Source organism: Dermacentor albipictus, chromosome 1 (assembly GCF_038994185.2).
Source record: "Dermacentor albipictus isolate Rhodes 1998 colony chromosome 1, USDA_Dalb.pri_finalv2, whole genome shotgun sequence".
In the NCBI taxonomy this organism is placed as follows: domain Eukaryota; kingdom Metazoa; phylum Arthropoda; class Arachnida; order Ixodida; family Ixodidae; genus Dermacentor; species Dermacentor albipictus.
The window spans coordinates 193,102,062-193,123,912 of NC_091821.1; the positions used below are offsets into that span (position 1 = coordinate 193,102,062).

General features: G+C 45.9%; 1 long non-coding RNA gene across 1 annotated transcript in view; it reads left to right on the forward strand.

Annotated features, from left to right (window-relative positions):
• LOC135897970 (uncharacterized) overlaps positions 1-8,455 on the forward strand; it is a 111,573-nt gene extending 103,118 nt beyond the window's left edge. The window contains exon 2 of the long non-coding RNA XR_010563215.1: positions 8,093-8,455. This is a non-coding gene — a long non-coding RNA (uncharacterized lncRNA). The remainder of the gene's footprint in view (positions 1-8,092) is intronic.
• Positions 8,456-21,851: the final 13,396 nt, after the last annotated feature.

Sequence of the window (21,851 nt, forward strand, 5' to 3'; positions counted from 1 at the left end):
GAGACTGCGTTTAAACGTTCGTCATTAAATTTCATCGTTTCCATATATAAAACACACTACTTCCCTTGTTTTAACAGCATGCGTATGAGTAGGAAATTTTCACTTGAATACATTGCAGCAATAAGATTTTTACTCATCGCAAACTGCAATGTTTTTTCTTCTTCTTCCTTGACTTTTCGAAGCATCGCACACGGTTATCCTGGACAACAACCATTTTATAAGGCTTTTTCTTTGCCCCACGCTAGTGTTACTATCATTCAGTAACTCATCAGACTTTATTTCTCAGTATTATTCCAAAGCAACAATAAACTTGTAGTTTTGCCTTGTCGGCTGTAGTGTGAACATTTTTTGCGGGGCTCACAAGATCTATTTAGGCTGTGAAACAGATGAATGTCAAAGTGTCGCGGAAGATGCTATAAAAACATAATAAAGCGCGAGAGAGAAAGAGATAGAGAAATAGAAGAGAGGAAGATCAGGGAGGTTAACCAGACGCGCGTCCGGTTTGCTACGCTGCACTGGTGGAAGGGGTATAGGGGTGAAAAGAGAGAGCGAAGACATAGAGAGATAATAAAGAAAGCTCATCAAGAGGAGCGAAGTGCCTGCAGTAACTATACATATTTCCTCTTAGTTTGCACAAATATGAATTAATGAATCCGTCTTGCGCCCGAAAGACAGATCGTTTCAGCGCGCATGTGTAAGACGTAACCGCCACTTTTGGCGTTGCGTGCGGTCTTGGCGGGCTCTTCTAGTGCGCTCTCGCAAGATCGCGTTTCAAGCGAGAGCTTCGGATGTAGTGCAATATGACAGGCTGACAGGCGCAAAGGGGAGGCATGCGAGCGTTTGTTGTACAGTCTGAATCGCACTCGTCCAGAGTGGTCGAGTTGCCGGCTGCGGACTGCAAAAGCGTCCGCAGCTGCTACCTCGTGGTAGCTGCTATAGGTTCCACATATGTTTACATTATAGAGAAGGGAGGATGGAGCTTGGATATAGCATACGACATGACCATGTGCGGTCTCAGTGTCGCGTCGAACGATCTGTGCTTTCGTTTTTGCCAAAGATTGTGGCCAAATAAACCTGTTAACAATTCCACGAACAACTAGTTCTAGAAATGAGGAAAGCGGAGGAGGTGGATGCGGCGAAAGCGTGAGAAGAAAAACGTAGTGCCGCGCAAGACGGCCTCTGCGGCGACGATGGCTACGATGTGGCGCCAGCGCGCGTCGTCTGTTTAGCGATGACGCCATCGATGTCATATGTGGAAACAAAGCGCTGCATGAACGAAGCTCTGTCTGCGGCGGCTGCTGTGAATCGCGCCCACGCGCTGCCTCTCGCTATTCCCCGATTAGCGAGGCAGTCGCGCCACACTTACCGCCGCTTGCAACGTGCCGCATGAGACAGATTGTCCGCGTCAATCAATGTAACCCGAAATGAAAATTCGTATAGTTCTGCGCTCAAATTTCGTATTAGGTAATATTGTAATCGAGGGTGAATGTTTTTTTGTTGTTGTTGTTTTTTTTTGCGAGAATTTGGTCCGTAAAATTTTGCTTTTGTCGTAGGTATAATTGTACATACTTTAAAATATGAAATTGTAAAAATGTACATGCTCATCATCTCTAACAATGCGCAGTAATATAAACAATTAATCTTCACAGCCTGCGGTGCACCACGGCAAATGAAACGTGCTAAACATACACACATTGGCTTTCCATGGACTGTGCGAAACACTGCAAACAAATGAGCTACGACTTGGCTTAAAACAGAATGGCTTCATATATTGAGTGGATTCTATAACTCTGCTATAGAGGGGGCTGAGGAACACGCTGAATCAAAACAAACTTTTCTTGATAGTTGTCCACAATGCTGCGCACGCAGAACGCGCAACTAAAAGCGCTCTGACGATGAACTTACTAGTGGACGCAGCGCCTTTGCGTACTGCGTGCTCATCAGCTGTGGACACTCAAGCTGTCTTATTTCTAAAGCTTCCGATTCTGTATACAGCTAAATCTATAAAGGGTACCTCATTCACCTTTCGTAGCACCTGTCCCAGGATCATCGCGCTTGTCATTATTGTCACGTTACCTTAGATGAAGTGGCCATGCGAAAAGAGAAATCAGTTTTTCACCCAGTATTTTATACGGGCCCTTAACGTGGAAGCTTTTGTACCTTCGTCGGGCGTCATCGCAGTAGTGCCATCGTTGCGGTCTGGTGGCCGTCATCGTTGTTGTCACGGGGACAGCAACCGCGCTTCTGGGTGGCACGTAGAGTGCTCTACAATTTTTTATCAATGGTCTTTTCCCAATCTCTCTTGCCATTTTCTTTTCTCAGTAATATTTAGTTTTCTCATACAATAAGCTTCTGTGTGTGAAATACTTACAATGAAACACTTTTCGTAAGCTCTCAGAATCAGCTGTAGCTGTAGCACAACCTCAAGTGCGCCGTCTATCAAATCTTTACCAAGGCCATTTACATGTGTTGTTTAGAGCTCAATACGCGTTACGGATGGTTACTTCACCTCCAAGAACATTCTCTTTATCTCTCTCTTTATTGCACGTTGAGCTTTTCTTTCTTTTTTGCGCACATTGACCTCCCGAAACTAAACTAAATGGTTTAACGCTTCAACGCAACATACTGGCTATAAGAGACGACGTAGTGTGGCATCCCGGATTCATTTTGACCACCTTGGGTTCGTGACTGTTGACTGCTTAACATCTCCACCTTACACTAGGAGAATGCCAGCAAACTTGAATGTAGAAAAAATCGAGAAGCAGACATAGACAAAGCGACAGGAAGGTGGCTGCATGTGCACAGACAGGAAGGTGGCAAACCTGCATGTGCACCGAATAGAGATGCAAACAACGACTGATTTCTTTTGCTCTTATAAGTGTTGGTCTATCTGCCCATCGTTATTAAGACAGAAGAAAAAAATTTCATGCAGCATACCATTATGTTTGTAAAAACTTAGACTCGTGCATCATTTTAATTCACTCTCGTCGGGCATCTTCACTGGTTGAGAGCTCTTATACTAGCGCGAACAAGTTCGTGAGTCACATAATTATTGTACGACTTGAGTCGCACTTCGCATCGCAGACTATCTTTTCTTTTTTTTCTTTTTTTTTCATGCTCGCCAACGTGCGGCTAATTTTGTTTTTCTTCCAGCGCTTACCAGGCTTGGAGCACTCCGGGCCGTTTCTGACGACGGATCAGTTAATCTGATCTTAACACGCACAGTGGAATGATGTTGTTCTCCATGTTCGTGTGCCCGCTTTGCCAATTCGCCTGCTTATAAATTTCCACATATGCCGGTATGACTGGGAAACCGCAGAAATGCAATCATGAGCGCGAGCGCTCGCAACATGTGTCAGCTCCGTAATTTTCGCGGTGATCTTACTGTGTGCCCTTTTTGCCTGGACGTTGCACAGCAACTCCCAAGTGCAGACTGCAAATCTGCGCAAATGACCCATTGATATTGAGGTTGATTTCTCGCAATAAACCTTGTTTTCTTCCAAAATCGCGTATACAGTTCGGCGGTCGTTAGTGTGGTTAGTGTGGTTGCCACAACAGCGCGCTATGACGTCATTGATTCTGTCGTCATTTTCTCGGGCCTAGGTAATTTTTGTATCGGTAAATATGGACTACATTTTGATCTAATGGAGCCAAAGACTGAGCTTGGCAACTTTCTAGAATGTTTACTGCGTCACAAGGACCCAAATACGAAAAAAAACAATTGAACTCCGTGACGTCTCACTGACGTACCAACGCTAAGGTTTCGGCGCAAATAATAATAATAATAAAATCGGCTCTGTTTTCTTTTCGAGTAACGAGCCCGTTACCAAGAAATTAACGAAAATGTAATTTTCAAAGAATACGTCTCCAGTCTAAACAAATGTTCTGTTTCTCTTCCTGGGCAAGGCTCCATCCTTTAATGTCCTGTTGTGTTTATAGTCGAAGGTCCGAGGCACTGGAAGTGAATTCACTCTCCAAGTAAAGGATAGCCAGCCACTCCTTACAATGGCTATTCGCTCTCTCACTCGAATGAGATAGTTCGGGGCGATAAATACCACTGCAGAGTTATACGTGTCTACTTTCGAGCACCGTCGTTGAGCAGACGTACCGAGAGCTCTGGGCCACAGGAGCGGTGTTAGGGTTCATCGCTGTCATATATAATAGCCGCGTTTTATTTGGAAGATGCCACTGCTTCACATATGTTGGCCACATGTAGCTATGACAACATGTTGTATCGTTCCTTATGGCCTGGTCGCGCCCGTCTATAGAGCCACTGCCCAGCACACTTATAGTTCGAAGCTACACCAGCAGCCATTGAAAGCGGGTGGCACACGGCTCAAGCACCAGGTCCTTATCCGATCTTTGGCGCGTAACACCGTGAAAGCGTAAATTGAGTCACTATACAAACGTGTGTTAACAGATATGAAGGATCTGACGTATTGGTACGCCAAGACTATGTGACGGCCGCACCTATGCGCGCGAGTATTGCTGCCTACAAGCTTTAAAAATGCGCACAGTAATTATGGCAGCATAACTGGCGTACGCCACAGCAGGCAGCACAATGAAACGCGACTTTTCCGACTGCTTTTTTTCTGCAGCGTAGTAGCCAATGGCAAAAAAAGAAATGATGTCAGCGTTCTGTAATAAGGTGTGGAAAGAAGAGATCGATTTCGTCCCCTCTGTTGTTATTGCAGTGTTGATCAAAACTACAAGCCGTGTTTTATCAGCAAGCCCAATCTAAACACTCCTCTTGGAGAAGAGAGAGCAACCGACACGAACGAACGTTGCTAGATCTGAAGGGCCTTCGAATAATGAAACAGCTTCAAAACCTTGTAAACTTGTGTTTGTGAAGACGCATTTGCATAACTTCTCGTACGTGTGAGGTAGATAGGTGCAGAAAAAGAAATACTAGGTGCAAACATGTTTCAGATTAACTATAGCAACGCATGGAGGCGGTGCGCTGTATACGATCACGTCGACGCCGACAACAGCGGCTTTTGTTCGACTCACAATGGCTGGGTAAAGAGGCAACGTGCCATTCTCTCAATTTCCCATTGCAGGAAATGGCTGTCTGCATGCCACTTTACATTTCCCGTATAGCCGGCGAAATCAGCATGACGCATAAAAGAAAAAAAGAGATGACGGGGCAAAAAAGAAAAAGAAAACAGAAAGGAAACACATGTCGTGCGTGTCATAGACACGGCAAGCTGCTCGGAATAGCAAAGAGGGAACGGTCGCATTTACCGGACCGGAAGCCCTTCAGCGCAGTCAAGGGGTTGTTCGGTCCCTTTTTCGTCCCTGATATAGAGATAGTAAGACTCTCTGCGCGTATACGCACACCGAGATGAGGAGGAGGTAACGAGGAGAAGGCGCCGTGCAATCTTTTCCACATCGCGACGCTGTGTGCAGTCCTGCGTGCAGAGTTTTTTCCTAACCTCGCGCTCTCCCTTGCCCTCAGTGCTTGCGTGCTTCGCTGCGCTTGCCGTTCCTCCCCATCAGACATTCTCCTTCTTTCTTTCTGTCATCTTTCTTGTGGATGAGGTCCCGGTTTTGCAAAGGCCGCGAACGCGACATGGGTTACGCATGCACATTGGGTCGCTTGGGCACCGGCCGCCGATTGCAGCAAAACTGCCTCGTAATTTATGAAGCATTGTCGGCAATTTGCCTTTGTCGCCGCTAGGCGCTGAATAGGTGACAATCATTCGCAACGGGGCATTCGCTCAATGACCGCGGAGAGGAAGAGGGGGGGTTCCTGTTCCAACGGCGGCCGCCGCAGCTATTTTGTCAGCGTAGCGCATGCTTGTCGTTGTCAGGCCTGTGCGTGTGTGTGTGTATATATATATATATATATATATATATATATATATATATATATATATATATATATATATATATATATATATATAGACGCATATACGGCGTGGGCTTCGCGACATCCAAAAAGAAAAGAGCCGGAGGAAATAGAGAGAGCGTGAGCGAGAAGGGGCGCTATCCGGGCCCTTCTCTTTATCCGCGCGCACCGGCGGCCCGCCTCTGTGTTGCGCCATTGGCCTCGTTATGGCTCCCTCCGTCCCGAATGGTGCTCGCTGCAGCGAAACGCAGTCACGGTTTTCTCCTCTCGACTCCCAAGAATGCTCCCCCGGCACATGTGCATGCCTCGAGGGGCTCGGCTGCTCCATCCCGTGCGCGCCCAGGCACGTAATTTATCGCCCCCCCCCCCTTCCAACCACTTTACTTTCCTTTATTTTTTATTTTCTCGTGTCGTTTCGCCGACTTGAGCTTTTATTCATCACTACTGTGCTTCTCCTTCGACACCTACGGGGTCAAGTTCTCGCGTGAGTCTTTCCTGATTAAAAGATGAGCCCTGCGCATTCACGTGGTGACGCCGCGCGGTTCATATTTAACTAAACACCGCTAGAAGTAGCGGTGGGCAGCGTCAAGTGTCATGCGTGACCGAGCACGCAGAGGCAAGGCGTTGAAGACTCAGAACGAATGATTGTTGGCAGCCGAAGCATCCACAACATACAGCACAACTTTACGCGTTTTTTTTTTTCTTTCCTTCTTTGAGCACAATGTCAGCAACAAACTTTATTCTACACGATGCGCTCATGAATCCAAGAGCTCGCTCAAATCGCCCCCCAAAATAAGTAAAAATTACACTGGATGGAACACACAATGGTGGAAGACATTGTTTACGCCATCCTGACCAGCCTGACGGCAAGAAAACCAAATGAATTGCTTACATCTACTTGATTTTTGCCAATGTGTAGGTCACAGGGTAACAGCACCTCGTTAATATTGGCTCAGGAATATAGACCATCGATGCCAGCATAAGCGGACGTAATTAAATATGCTGAAATTGAGAGGGGAGGAATGGTCTATACCAGAATTACGTTCTGAACGCTGATCTATGTTGGCCACGAATAACGCTGGCTTCCGTGTCCACATTGTTGCAAAATCCGCTCTGCGCACCTGAGATAACATGAAAAAAAAAAAACGTTTTGCAGATCCTATGCACTGCAGCAATCAATGTTATGCGCAGCATCTCACACGTATATCTGGCTATCTGGTCTTGTTTGTGAATGCTCAATGCGTTACCAGATAGCGCAAAAAATGTCATTCATTGTAAGGCTAGGAGTGTGTGCGGCGCAAGACCGTGTGGGACAACAGCAGCAAGGCTACGGCAATACGACGGCCGCAAGAATGGCTTCAAGATGTTTTAAAAACTTAAACTCCGCCAAGGTTTTGCCAATACTACAACCTCATTATGAGGCAAATACGGATTAGGCACATTAAAAATCCGGATTAAATCTCAGAACCTGGGTTTGTTTAAGAGGAAGCTTCTTCTGTGGCCTATTCAAATACATGCAAAACGCAATAACGTTTTTCTGAGATAACCCTTGGACCGATTTTAATGAACTTAGTTTCATTTGAAAGAGAAAGTTAAATTCAGTGACTGTTGGAAGCGGAATTTTGATTTAGAGTTTGAATCATGTTAAAAGGATGTTCAGAAAATTCAACAATTTGAAGAGAAAAAAGCACTAAGTTTACAAATTGATAGCTATACATCAAGAACATATATCGCGGTTCTGTAAACGGCACCCACTAGATCATTGAAAGCGCACAAATTTGGTATGTCTTTTTATATCTTCAGCGAATTTGTTACGTTGTGTGCAAGGGTGCTGCAAAAGCTGTATTTCCCCATTACTAAATTTCTTGGGATTCATGTGTAGCACGTCAATGTTTTCGCTTTACATTTACTATTATATGCAATTCACAGAATTACGATGTCCTTTTTTTATTGCTGAGTTACAGAGTTGTAAACTTGATAGTTTCGTTTTCTGAAAACTTGCGATTTTTGCTAACTTTTAATAAAATATTGACGACCTAAATAAAAAATTTGAAACAAACAGTCACTAGATCTTAAGTTTTTCTTTTAAATGGAACAAACCTCGTCAAATTTGGTGCAGTGGTTGACGAGAAAAACGAATTCTCCTTTTACGTGTATTTAGATATCAGCACCCGAGCTAGAGTTTCCTCTTAACGGCCACCTAAATCTAAGTACACAAAGGTTTTTTTTATTTTTTTTAAGATTCCGCCATTATAAGAATTCCGCCGCCACGGCCGGAATCGAACCGGTGACCTCGAGCTCAGCTCCACAACGGCAACAGCCACTGAACTGCAACGGCGTGTCACGAGGATGGCTTGACGGCGACGATGGTTGCAAGACGGCGACGACGACGGTATCCTGACGACGGCGGATCGACGGCTACGTATACGATGGCTCCGGTGAAGACACGTTACAACCTCTATCGTTACAACGTATAAGCCGACACTGAACAATACCGGAGACAGCGCAAGGCCACATAGCGGCTCAAAGTGCTAGCTGCACGGGGAAAGTAGACTGCATGCCTTTGCTTTTCATTAAAATGCCTAAGTGCTGTCACAAAGGAAAGATTGAACAGATATTTGGTTGGCGTAATGTTTCTGATGCCTTTGCATATACATGTCTACCTTTCGGTAGAGGTACAGAGCAGGACGTTCTCAATGGAGTGGGAAAGGTGTCTGTAAAGCATGCAGTAAAATAATTAGCTTTTAAACTTTACATTGGTGCCCTCCTTGTCAAAATAGGGTTAGACTAGAAAGGCATATACGTTACCTGAACAATTATTCGCCTCATATGCAAAAAAAAAAAAAACGGAGGTTATAAAGCACGTGTACATCGACAGCAGGGCAGACATGATCACCCTCACGAGGATCTTCCTCACCCTCATCTTCCCTCACTCTTACGTGGTGAAGATGAGGTGAGGATCACCTTCGTGAAGATTTGTGAAGGTGAGGGGAGAGAGGGCGGACGTTGTGAGGTGAGGATGGAGGAGGGTACGGTGACGATGCGAAAATAAATGAGGAAAAGGTGATTCATATTGTTGAAGTACGGAAAAGCCGCTCAGATCGTATGCGTGGTGGGCTTAAAATCTAAAGCTTTGATGTGCGCTGACAGGAAGTCTCTCTAGCGCATTTACGTCGAAGCCTACTTTTAACTGACTGAAGTCATAAATGGCTGTTGACGTTAGCTGTAGCTAAACCTGTTGAACGCTGTAGCCACTAAGAGCGGCAACGAGAGCGCGAGAAGTGACGACGACTTTTTGGCGTCATTCCCAGATTATAATATTTTTCATTGATCACCACCGGTCAGAACACTCCTTTATCCGAAGTAAACCCCCTGGAATTTACCTTCTCTTGCTCTAATCAAGCGGTCAAAAATATGAGTTTGAGGATGTTTGGGCACTCATAGCGTTTGTCGACATATGAACTAAGGGAAACATGAAGATTAAGAAAAAAAAACATGTTGGTAATATAGCTAGAGCTCGTCTACAGTACAACCAAAACTTGTTTGTTTTATTCTTAAGCACGCGCATTGCAACGCCAGTCGAGGGACTTTCTCGATTCTCAATAATAAGCACATCAGAATAGTTTAATAGACTAAGACGTAGTTACTTAGTATATTTTCATGAATTCCAACAAATTCTCCGTTTTTAAATCCCTGTAACCAGCCTGAAGAAACATTTGGCATGAAAAACAGCACTCCTGATTTATTAGAAACATGACAGCACTCAGCCGCATACATCCATTTTCCATCTAGCTTGCCATCCATAGGCATGCAATGTAAAAAATAATGGTCAACCTCACAACCATACAGACATACTTATTGCTGGAAAAGAATTCATGTCGGCTTGTCAGTGCAATAATGTAGGCTTATTTAACTGTCATCAAAGTCCAGTGATTACTACAAAAGATTTTTTTTTTTACTTTGCCCACTGCCGATATACAACCGCTGTGGCATAAATGGAAGACATGAGCTCATGCTTGGCAAAAGCAGCCTTAGTTTCTGAGCCACCACGGCTGGCATGCACTCAGGAAAACTCGGCTTTGACAACATGTTCGCATATTAAGTGGCATTTCATATTTCTACAAATTTTACATTGCGGTCGGATGATTTGCCGCCACGGCAACAAGAACGAAACTTAATATTGTTAAGCGCCGCTTGCGATTGAACGCGACAACCATACAGCTGAGCTGTAGTTGTGTTAGTGCAAGTGAGCCCGGTTGAGTCAAATTTTTGGGAGACAGTCCAAATGAGCCCTGAGCATCACACGCGCGCACACACGCCTAAATTCACGGCGGTGATGGCTATATGATACTGGATACATCACACGAGTGCACAAAAAAAGGAATATGCGACTCTGCGCCGCAACTGCGATTTCCCCCTCCACTTCACGAACGCGCTTCAGCACCTTTACCTCTGTCTTTTCCGGAGCACCGCGGTAGCGAAAATCGGGGCCACTGTGACTCAAGCACTGACGCCGCGCTTCCCCCCTCCCCCCCTCAATCTATTTCCTCTGCTTGGCATTAGTTAGGCTTGGAAAGAAAGTGGGGGAGGAATCGCTGCAAAACGCGAAGCATCGGGCCACTTGCGAGTATAGCGCATGCCGTGTGAGCATTTCCTTTCTCTCCTGTGGCCAAAGTCAAGCATGGCGCGCGGTGGACTGAGTTGTTACGAGAAGCGAGCAAGTTGGACGCTGCCCGAGTTTCTCCAGTTTAGTAGGTTTCGTCAGCTCAGTTACAATTGCCGTCGAGCGTTCGTTCTAACTCTTCCCCGTTTTGCGACGGGGCTCGATCGAGCCTTCGTGAGGAAGCAGTGGTTGCTGCCGTTCAGCGCGACTTCGCATCATGGCACTGCTCATTCGCAGGTCGTACTGCTAAACTACGCTTGTGGCGCATGATGAGTGACGCTACTTTTGCCTCTGTGGAGCAACCGGTCATTCCAAATGCTCAGTGTCCAGTGCAACCTTCGAGAAAAACAAGGTGAGGCGGACTTTCAGCATTGCTCTCGTGAATCGTATACAGTTCCATTGAACGTCGTTGATATAGCTTTGGCGCGGTGCCTCGACAGATGGAAAATGCAAAGAGCAGGGAGCATGACGCCGAACAGCACTCGGCAAGCCAGTCTCCTATGATGCCCACGACATTCTCTCCAGAGCCAATCTATGCAATGAGTCTTCAGGAGTAGGCCCTGCCCGGTTATTGGGCTTTTTTCAAACACTGTTCTACGCGGTATAGGTTTTAGGGGCGCCTTCGTCGCGCGCTCTCCATTCCACGCGCTCAGCGGATAAAAATTATTGCGTTTACATCACGTGTTGAGGGCCTATTTCCCTTGAGCCTTTTTTATATTTTTATCACTATACTTCAAGTTGATCACGTGACGCCCCCCTTTAAGTCTATTCCATACTCCGTGTTTGACGCTCGCGTTCAGCGCGATTGAAAGCAAATATAGTTGTCAGCAGTGTCACTGCTGGAATCGCGCATCTGCACTTATGGTCCATGTATTGTGTCATAGATGAAACTACGGTTGATATCGTGGACCATAGAGGGCCTAAGAAATTTTCACTGCCTAGCGTCATGTCCGACACCTCAAAGAGCATTACACCGAGTTGTACCTCCTGCGGTTCTATTGTAAATCGTGGATAAGTGCCATTTCGTATAGCCAAGCTTCCTTGCGCCCAATTCCAGCAGGGAAGACCTTTGTTTACGAGGTAAGCCTTCATTTATTACAATGCTAGAAAGAAAGGACTGTGATGTATCCCGAACGGTCAAAAATGCACATGTGCCACAGAAACAAAAGTGCATGTGCACACCGCATGCATGTACGTACGCACAAACAAATAGGAATTTGAATATTCTTGAAATATCCCTTTTGCACGTTTTATGTTTAGGCGAAACAAATCCAGGACTGCTAAGGTCGAGCGTCATACTTAGTTGGTTCTTATACAAGACATTGTTGAACAAGAAATAAGAAAATGTATTGTACATTAGCGACTCTCATACCTGCCCTTTTCTAAATTATTAGCGTTTGTGATCTCTCTGCATTCCCTATATATTAGCCTGGTATGAAAGAATTTTTTGTCATTGATACATTCAATTCAAGAGAAAGTTTGAGGGCGTCAGATCTCTGTGTAAAGAAGACCTTTCTGGGACTAGAGAGAGAGAGAGAGAAAAGAATGCAGAGAAAGGCAGGGAGGTTAACCAGACGTAGTTCCGGTTGGTTACCCTGCACGAGGGGAAGGGTTAAGGGGGATAAAAAGAGAAAGAGAGTTTAAGGGGGAGATAGAGAGAAAGAGACGAGCACGAACAAAGCGCGTACACTATAACTGAGTGAGTCCGAGTCCGAGATGGCGCCGAGTGTCCTTAGGGAAGCACGAAAGATGGAGTCCCGCTGCAATACACGCCTCATACATAACTCGTTTCGACGGTGGCAACATACGGTGTGTCGCTATATTGATTTCTTACTAAACAAGACGTGACAGTCATCGTGAGATGGGTTCTGTCGAATTTCTTTAGTGTATATATGTGTTGAAGAGGCCCCAAACGAGGCGAGACAGAGGAACATACCGCAATGATTCGCATTAAGCAAACCCGCTGCAGTATAGTTCAGTGGCAAGTTGTTGAGTTACTAAGCCCGAGTTCGCGGGCTGGATTCTCGGCCGCGGCAGCCGCATTCCGATGGGGGCCGGATGTAAAAACGCGCGCACATAGAGCATTAAATGCGTGTCACAGAGCTCCGGTCAATATAAATTATTCCTAAGCCCTCCATTACGGTGTCTCCAAACGTCCTTGTTGTTCTTTGAGACTTGAGGCTCACTCACTCACTCACTCACTCACTCACTCACTCACTCACTCACTCACTCACTCACTCACTCACTCACTCACTCACTCACTCACTCACTCACTCACTCACTCACTCAATCAATCAATCAATCAATCAATCAATCAATCAATCAATCAATCAATCAAGCAAAAATAACTTTTCAGCTTTCTCGCATTATAAGGCGCGTGCTACAGGCGTCATGGTGAGCGACTCTGATTTATTCAGCATTTTTACACGTTTAATACGCAATTCCTACTCGGCGCTACCTCTATAGCATTCTGTAGCCCTGTACACGCGTGCACCGAATACTGCATCTGCTATAGGCGGCTAGTCAGCGGTTGCGGCGTCTGCCAGCGTGCGCGACGGAACAAAGTTAGGAATAGCGCCGGCTCATTTTCTCTTTTTTCCTTTTCCAAATTGCAAGACCCCACACTCTCATCTGGCATTCTACACCATAATTAGGAGGAGTGCGTCTTGCGTATCGTGACCTTCTGCCAATGCCACGTAAAAAGCAGAACGTTTTCTGCGCGCTACACCATTGCGTTACAAGGTTACACCCGACAACCCATTTTACTGTACGGGCTCGGCATGAAGTGAACAACGGCGCCTGTCTCATCAAGTCGATCTTTACCACTCATCTGGTTTCCTCACAAGCGAACACGATTCTGCTTCTATAGTTTATGCAAATACGGCAACGCAACGACATGAAGTCGATCAAGTGGCATTGTAAACAACGAGCGCCGAGCACAGCTGCGCGAAGTTCTCGTCACACTCTCCTGTGCACTGCACGCGCTGGAGGATGGAGGACGCGATGCGGGCCGATGAGCCTCAGGTGAGGCAGAGCTCCGGGCTCCCGATCGAAGGGGTGGCTCCGTGACATGCCCCGACAGCACCGTCAAGGGCGGTCGTCGGCTCGTTGGCGCGCCCTGGCGAACCTTCTCCTGCAAGGCGGCGGCGGGGCGGCCCCCGCCGCTGCTCTATACGCCCGTGCGCCCTTCTACACGCGCGCTGCAACACGAAGAAGCGGGTATCTCTCTCCGTGCACGAGCAGCCATAACGCGCCACGACGCTCTCTATGCAAATGGGACGCGATGAAGACGAATAATTCGATCGATTATTCGGGAGCCGCGGCTGCACGGGCCCGGAGGAAGGCAGCGAGTAAATCTCCAAGGGCTCCCAGCGTTGCGCGGGTTTCTTCCAAATGAGCTGCACGCGTCCTCGGCCCGATCTGACGCGACCCGGCGCTCTTCCCCGCCAGGGCCATTTATCACGGCGAAATCCCATTTTTCTGCTCGCCCCATTTCCATCCTTGGCCGCGCCGTGCCACTTTTTCATAAGCACCGATCCACTCTTATTCTGATCCGTGGCTCTGCAGACAGCTTGGTGTTCTTCGTTGGCGTAATGGCCTCGCGCGCTGCTTAAGCGAGCCTCGTTCGCTCCGCGAGTGGCGCCATCCGACTCTCACCGAGCGCACGTCGCCGTCCGCGCGCGATACGCGCATCGCCGCGTGCGCGCGCAACTGTTTCTACATTTACTCGCACTCAGCTCTCTTTCTTCCACGCAGAGCAGGCGAGATTTTGCTAATTTATTTCTTCGGGATTAACGGGTTTTAAAGATCGCGCTGAAGCAGCCGCGACGAGCCTTCATTCATGTGATGCGAGATTAGAGGAAATAGGTTTCGATGTACGTACTTGTGTATTCACTTTGAGGTTACGTGTGTTGCGCAGAGGGAGGATACAAACCAATGAGGCAATAACGCTGCTTCCCGAAGGAACAAATCGCGTTAACATGCGCTACTTAAATGGCGATCCCACTAGAAAGATGCTTCTGCTCTTAAACACATATTGAAAGCTAAAGAAATGGCACGCTGTTGCTCGCGAATTTAGTAGGTCATCACACAGAAACAAGCTGTCAGGGTTTAACGAACTCTTATGCTTATTGATGATGTGAGAAAGAGTAGAATTTCTTTTTCAATAGCTTTTCTTTTCTTGCATAATAGTAGAGTCATTTAATACCTTTCAGAGGACTCTGCTAATAGCATCAAATTTAGGCAGAACTGAACACTCTGATGACGTGCATTTATGGTCCTGTTCTTCTATACAAGTTAAATTTATGGTTCGATCTTTCCCGTTCAAGCCAGACCACAAAAAAATGCAACCTGACTAATTTCCTGGAATCTTGGTGGTTTTAACTGAGAGGGGTTAGTGAAAGCAAATTTAACAAAAAGCGAATGCGGTGATCGGCGTGCAGCAATAAGTCAACGTGAAACAAGAAAGACTAAAGAAAATTATATTTTTTACTACAGAAAATTTTTGAACGAAAAAAACCTGATATTACTTTATTTAAAAGGTATTGTTTCTTCTTTGTTTTTTATTATGAAATCCGGAGTTTGAAACATGAAATTGTCATCAATACTGCGAGAAAAGTGAGGTTTCTTCGTCTCTTTACTATCCTCAATTAAAATTTGTGTGCAGCTTCACCAGTCACACAAGTATAGGCAGAGAGATCTCATTCTCAATTGTACAAATTTCTGAGAGAGAAAATGATGCATAGAAAGTCAGGGAGATTAACCAGAGGTAGTTCCGGTTGGCTACCCTGCACGGAGGCAAGAAGTAGGGGGATAAAAAGAGAAAAAGAGTAGAAAAAGAGTTGAAGGCGGAGATAGAGATAGAGAGACAGAAAGAGAGACGAGCACAAACAAACCGCGTACGCTACGGTATACGGGGCGGCATTCTTAAAGGGCCCCTCACCAGGTCTGGCCATTTTGAGCTGCAGAAAAGCGTTATATATATCCGGAATATATATCGTCAAAGGCAGCAAGAGTGTTGAACTTTTTAATGAGGAATTCTAGAGATGTTCCTCACAAGGTTAAGGAAATTTTGTATTTCACAAACATCAGACTTATGGAGTTCGCCTGCGCAGTCTGGCACCCTCAAATCGGAGCCCATTGTGCTATGCTGGAGCGTATTCACAATCGTGCAGCGCAGTTTGTCATAAACAAATATTGTGTTAATGTCCACAGTAGCTGCATCAAGCAGGAGTTGATCTGGGACTCACTGGGAAAGCGCCGTTTGCAACTTAAGCTATAACTTCTCTACCGGATTTACTTCAATAAAATTGCCATTAACTCTACAATATATTTGCTCCCACTCCATTTGTATCAAGAAGATGCGACCACGAGTGGAAGATCCGTGAAACGAAATGTGTACTGGTGCTTTCAAACGTTCTCTTTTTCTGCATGCCATCAATGAGTGGAACAAACTGCCTCACTCTGTATTGGAATGCCATTCCGAGGTAAAGTTATGGGCTCTATGGTCGAAAATCTGATGTACCTATATGCAATTGGCTACTGTTACCCGCTTTCCGTATTTCGCTTTCCTTATCTCTTTACATTGACTGATGTGATTTCACATTGGACGATCCTTCTCATTTTTTTCCATCTTTTACCAGGGGTTGAGCCCATGCCGCATGCTGTATGACTATCTTTGAAAGCTGCATGTTTGTATGCCCCTGCAGTTATGCCTTCAGGGCGCTGCAGGAAATGTGAAATAGCGTTTGTAAAGAATTACATGGCTACGCGCCGCGGAAAGGTCTGAAATTTTAATCCGAACGCCGTTTTCCCTTTCCCTCGCGGTGATAGCGCTTGAAGCCGGAAGGTGACGTACTTGTGCTCTGCGCCTACGTACTCGTGTCCGCAGTGTGACGTCGCTCGTGGTGACACGTGACTTCGAGAATTATTCAAGGCAACATCCGTTATTTGTGTGATCTGTTTGAAGCTTAGAGAAATAATAGAACATACAAACGGAATGTCTGCATGTTTGTTTGTTTTTTTTTTTACTTGACACCGAAGCAAGAGAGATGTACTTCCGCTTCGTCTGCTTGTTCCCACGGTCGTGCAGTCACGTGCGCAGCTCCCGAAATTATGCCATTTTCTACCGTGTTCCAGTGCGTGACCATGCTCTGTGGTCCGCTTGTGTCTGCCTCAGTATTCGTGTAGCACTGAATTATACCGCTAGTCATGCGTCCTTGTGCGCAACGCCGCAAAAAAGAAAAATAATAAATAAATAAAATAAAAGAAGCGAGGAGAAAAAAAATGTGAAGGCGGGGCCCGTGACGTATGCGTCACGCGATCCTCGAGTTCCGGTATGGGAGAACGCAGGGAAGGAATTTCGCTTGCAGAGGCTAGCTAGACGGGTCGAGTGGAGAAAGTGTCATGCTTGGCAGTGGAGCTCGCCTGCTGAAAACATGGGTTCGCGGCAATGAAATATTTCTATCTCGGCTATTATTTAGGCGATTTGAAAACTTTTTGCAGCCGAACGCTCCATAGAAGACTCATATCAACTTCCAGCGTATAACCAAAATTTGCTATGGGGCCTGGTGAGGGACCCTTTAAAGTATGTCGTTAAGGCCCGTAGGCCGCAGGAACCTTCGTAATGGGAGCAAGGCCTTCAGCGCGGATGTTCTTTTGGAGCACTGACATAAAGCTCTTAGTTCTGATAGTGTACGATTGCCCACTATAAGAACTAAGACTTGCTCTCCAGGTGAGTCGTGGCACACAGAGCTTAGCTATATAGTATACCGGTGGAGTTGATGCTTGTATGTGGCGCGTATAGTGCCAAGTGACTTGTTACAACTGAGTAGACTTGAGATCTGATTAGTCTGCCATAGCACGCTTATCTGTACTTGCATGATCTATTACAACCGCATCCCAGCATTTGACTATTCCATACTCATTGAAAGCTGCTGTCACGGAGGGAGTAAAGGTTACTCCCGTAGGAGAGTAAACTATAAAACTTTTTTTTTTAAGACGGGAAAGGCCACCAACAGAAAATGCTACTGAGACAACAGAAAAAAGCATGAAACAGAAACCATAAAGGATGTGTTAGTCAAATTGCATACTTTTGCTGTTGTTTTTTTTTTCAGGAAAAAAAATCATGGTGTATACACCATGATTTTGCACTGATACATGCACTGCGAGGCATGGAGCCTGGCGATGTCAAGGTCATGCGTCAGCGTTGCCACCAAAGCAACTTTTACTTTATTTTCTTCCCCTTATTTGTGTCCATTTTGCGTGCCGCTGTAACTAAAACAATAAGCATGGAGTAGGGGATGGAAGGGTACACAGAAGGGTGCAGAGGAGCCCCGACCCGGATCCTTGCAGTCTGCGCTAAGCCGTCTGCTGTGGATGAAATAGGCAAGTTGTGATCACAACAAGGATTCGTTTCTACCTTGTCATTATTTTCTATGGTATTCGTGGGAGCTCACAACGTTACAAGTAAAGTCTTATCCTATTGGCGTCTGAATATCGAGTGCTCTCACTCTTTGTTCCTGCATAGTGAAATCGACGTATGGCGTTCTGTTCTTGATGGACTGTGTCTGTAAAACTTTATTATAATTTGTGTTGGATGCAACTACAGCTTTGAAGAGCAGGATCTGCAGTTATACGGCATGTTTCAGCGCCCATCAAGTTGGTGAACCATAATTTCATTTATTTTATTTATTTAGATAATACCACAGGCCCGTTTAGGGCCCCATGAAGGAGGGGCGCAGGTACAAAAGGACATTCAAGATGTGCAGATAAGTACAAAAGAAACGAATGACATAGGAACATAGCAAAGAAGAAACAACAGCTATACAGAAAATGCAACTCCCTAATACAACAGCAGAAACTGTCAAAAATAGCGGCGTAGACACAGCACTAAAGGAAAAAGGTAAAAAAAAGCCGGACAAATAGAATTATCAAGTGTTGCTTTCTAAGGAGTCAACACGTCAACACAGGAGTCACTACTCGTAAGAAATGATAAGGGTAACGCATTCCACTTAAGAAATTGCGCGCAGAAACAAGGAAGATTTGAAAGTGTTTGTCCTAGCGAAGTACGGGTTTAATGACGGAGTGTGTCGGTGTCTTGTCCATCGCCCTGTAAGTAAGATCTTGATGAGGGCTAGTTGGTTCATACTTAGAACTGAGGTTAAGCAGCGCGAAAAAGACAAGGACACAAGGAAACAAATGCCACAGACAAGCGCTTTGATATATATATATATATATATATATATATATATATATATATATATATATATATATATATATATATATATATATATACATGCGCGTGCGTGTGTGTGTGTGTGTGAAATACCACAGACAAGCGCTTGTCTGTGGTATTTGTTTCCTTGTGTCCTTGTCTTTTTCGCGCTGTTTAACCTCAGCCCTGTAAGTGGTTGGATGTATTGCCGGGGATTGAGGGACAACTGGTTATCAGCAAGCAAAAAGATAAAGCTTCGAATTTTTCTTCGCAACTGCAGTATTCGAATAGATTGTGTATTCATTAAGTTAGTGGGGTAGTCTATAATGAACGATATTTGGGTCATATAAAAGAAGCAACTTTTCGCTGACCTTCTTCTAAGGCGTCAATGTTCTGTTTCTTGTACGGGTTTCATATAATCGCTGCATGTTCAAGTTTGCACCTTATTGTAGAGCAGCTAGTAAAGTTTAGTTTCCTGGGAGGGCGGCAGAGGGGTGTGGGGGGCTTTAATTTCTGTCTGAGCAGGCAAAGTTTTTCGAATGACAAAGAACAAAGAGACGCTACGAGCGTCGGAGAGTGCGGACGCATGGAACCTCGGTTCCAGCTTCCAAGAATAGTTGCGGCCGGAAAACCTTCGAATTCAGTGGTGATTTTTGCCCCATCAGAGAGACCAAGTGACCAACTACCCGTCGATACTGAATTTATCCCGGTGAGCCAATTTTTTGGACCGGAATCACTCTTTTCCGCCAGGAAAAAAGTGATTCCGCCAAGTGGAGACGCCGCTAACCCTCGCCAAGACTACGGCAGCTGCGCTGGCTCCCCGGTGGCTGCGGCGGCAGCGGGAGCTCCTTGACCGTCGTCTACTACAGATCCGACTGTTTTTCAGAGCCGTGAACGCCAGCAGACTGGACTTTTCGGATAATTGAGGTGTGGTGGAAACATTGGCCCCAGTGAAGTGATCACATAAAACGGGTTGCAGACAGTACGTCAGCTGCCGAAAAGCCAAGCAAGAAGGACTCCGCCGGGCCAAAAACGGTGGATTTCGCAGGTAAGAAACACTCCCTTTCTAAATCCAAGCTTGCGGTCAGTATCAAGCATATAGCCACGCAAAGCAGGGGGCCCAACCTGCCGCAGGATGGCCACGAGCGCAAGAGAGACGAGTAACGCAGCCAATATATACATATACATATATATATATATATATATATATATATATATATATATATATATATATATATATATATATATACACACACAAAATCTAGAAAGGGTAGCTCTGAACCCAAAATAGAACATTACAATATACAGCACCTCAAGTGAGCAGACAGCTACAAAGATAGCAGCCCTGAAGCCCCTAGCAATAGGGGCAAAGCTCCACGAAATCAGCGCATGCCAGTGAGCTCCTGAGAACACCTTCAAGGGGGTGGGCAAGGGCACTGCGCTCGAATATACGCAACAACACCTAAATGATCTGATCATCAACAAGAACCCCAGCGTGGTAGCCACCAAACGCATGGGGAGCACGAAGAACGTGATCGTGCTCTTTTCGGGACTCAAGGTGCCCCGACTGGTCCGCTTAGGTGGCACGTTTCAACAGTGTTATCTGTACAAGAAACACATAGACATTTGCTACGAATGCGGCAGAGTTGGGCATCGAGCCGACGTCTGCCCTGACCCAAGCAACAATATATGTTGTGGTTGCGGGACAGTCAAACCCGCGCCGGACCACAAGCGTAAGAGGGAGTGTTTCCTCTGCGGAAAAGACCACTTGACCGGCGACAAAGACAGCAAATCAAGATTCAAGACGTCATATTTGGTGAGAAGACGACGCCTCCAACGAAAACTCGAGCAACAGTTTGAGAGCCAGTACGAGAACACTCGCACCATTCACAGGAACAGAACACCATCCACCATCCAGGGATCAGAGGGGCCGCTTCAATACTAGAACCAGGTCCCGTACGAGATCGAGATCAAGAACGAAAAGTCCAGGACCCCGAGAGAGGAAAATAGCACCCGGAAAACAGCACAACACCACCGGATCAAAGGTGAGCTATGCCGCGGTGGTCTCCAGTGATAAAAATCAGAAAAAGGGGCAAAATAAAGGCGATAGCATTGACTACAGCACGATGAAGGCGATGCCAGGAAGAATAGGCAATGAAAACAATGAGCTAAGAGCAGCTAACACGGAACTGCAGGAAGAGGTCCGTAAATTAACGGCCGCCATTAATGCTTTTTGTGCGGGAAAACAGACTCCAGAAGTACATGTTGCTGGGATAGTCGGTTCATTTTGCTGAGTAGACCATAAATATGATCGCTTTGGCGCAAACAAGGAATGACGGAAGGGAACAAGGGGAATGCCAAGTTAAAGGGAAGCTGAAAGGTTTTCCAGAAAAAATGAGTGAAGAGCAGTACGCCGTGGTTTTCAACCCTCTGAATTCGAATATCGCATCGAAATTGAGTGAAAGAAAGCGCAAACATATTTTATTTCGACGAAGAGTGCAGCAGCAGACACGCCCAGCTCGCGCGCCTTGTTTCCGCGTGTGATTGGTCGGGTGCCTCGTGACGTCAACAATGGTTCGGCTTGCAGACGAGTGAACACGACAGCCGTAGCCTCGCTTGCAGCGCTGTCGCCGTCGCGTGCAAGATCACTTGTAAGGGGTTTATACTTGTACATACTACTCGTACGTACATAATTGTACATACTACATGTACGAGCCGATTGCGAAGAGTCGGCCTCTCCAAGAAGCAAAAAATGCTGGTGCTAGCACTGCTTTCCACGCGAACGAAGGCGAAGTGTTAGTATCTCCTTGTGTTGGAAATGTTCTTTGGCGAGTATGTTTTTTGCTAAGCTGCATTCAGCGTTCCAGTGAGTACGTTTCCGGGCAAACAACTGTAGTGTTATGTTCCTGCATTCCTCCTCGTAGAACGTAAGCGGTGATGCGATCTTCAGCATTTGTGCGCTGCCCCAAAGCTGTCGGCAATGTCGCTTGATGCACCTGTATATATGGTCTGCCTGTATTTAAACGCGGGAAAAGTTTACCGGCTGTTGTAGCACGTGTAGTATAGAACCTTCATCAGCGCGCCATCCGCACGCTACTCGTAACCGGCGAATTCCGTCGGCT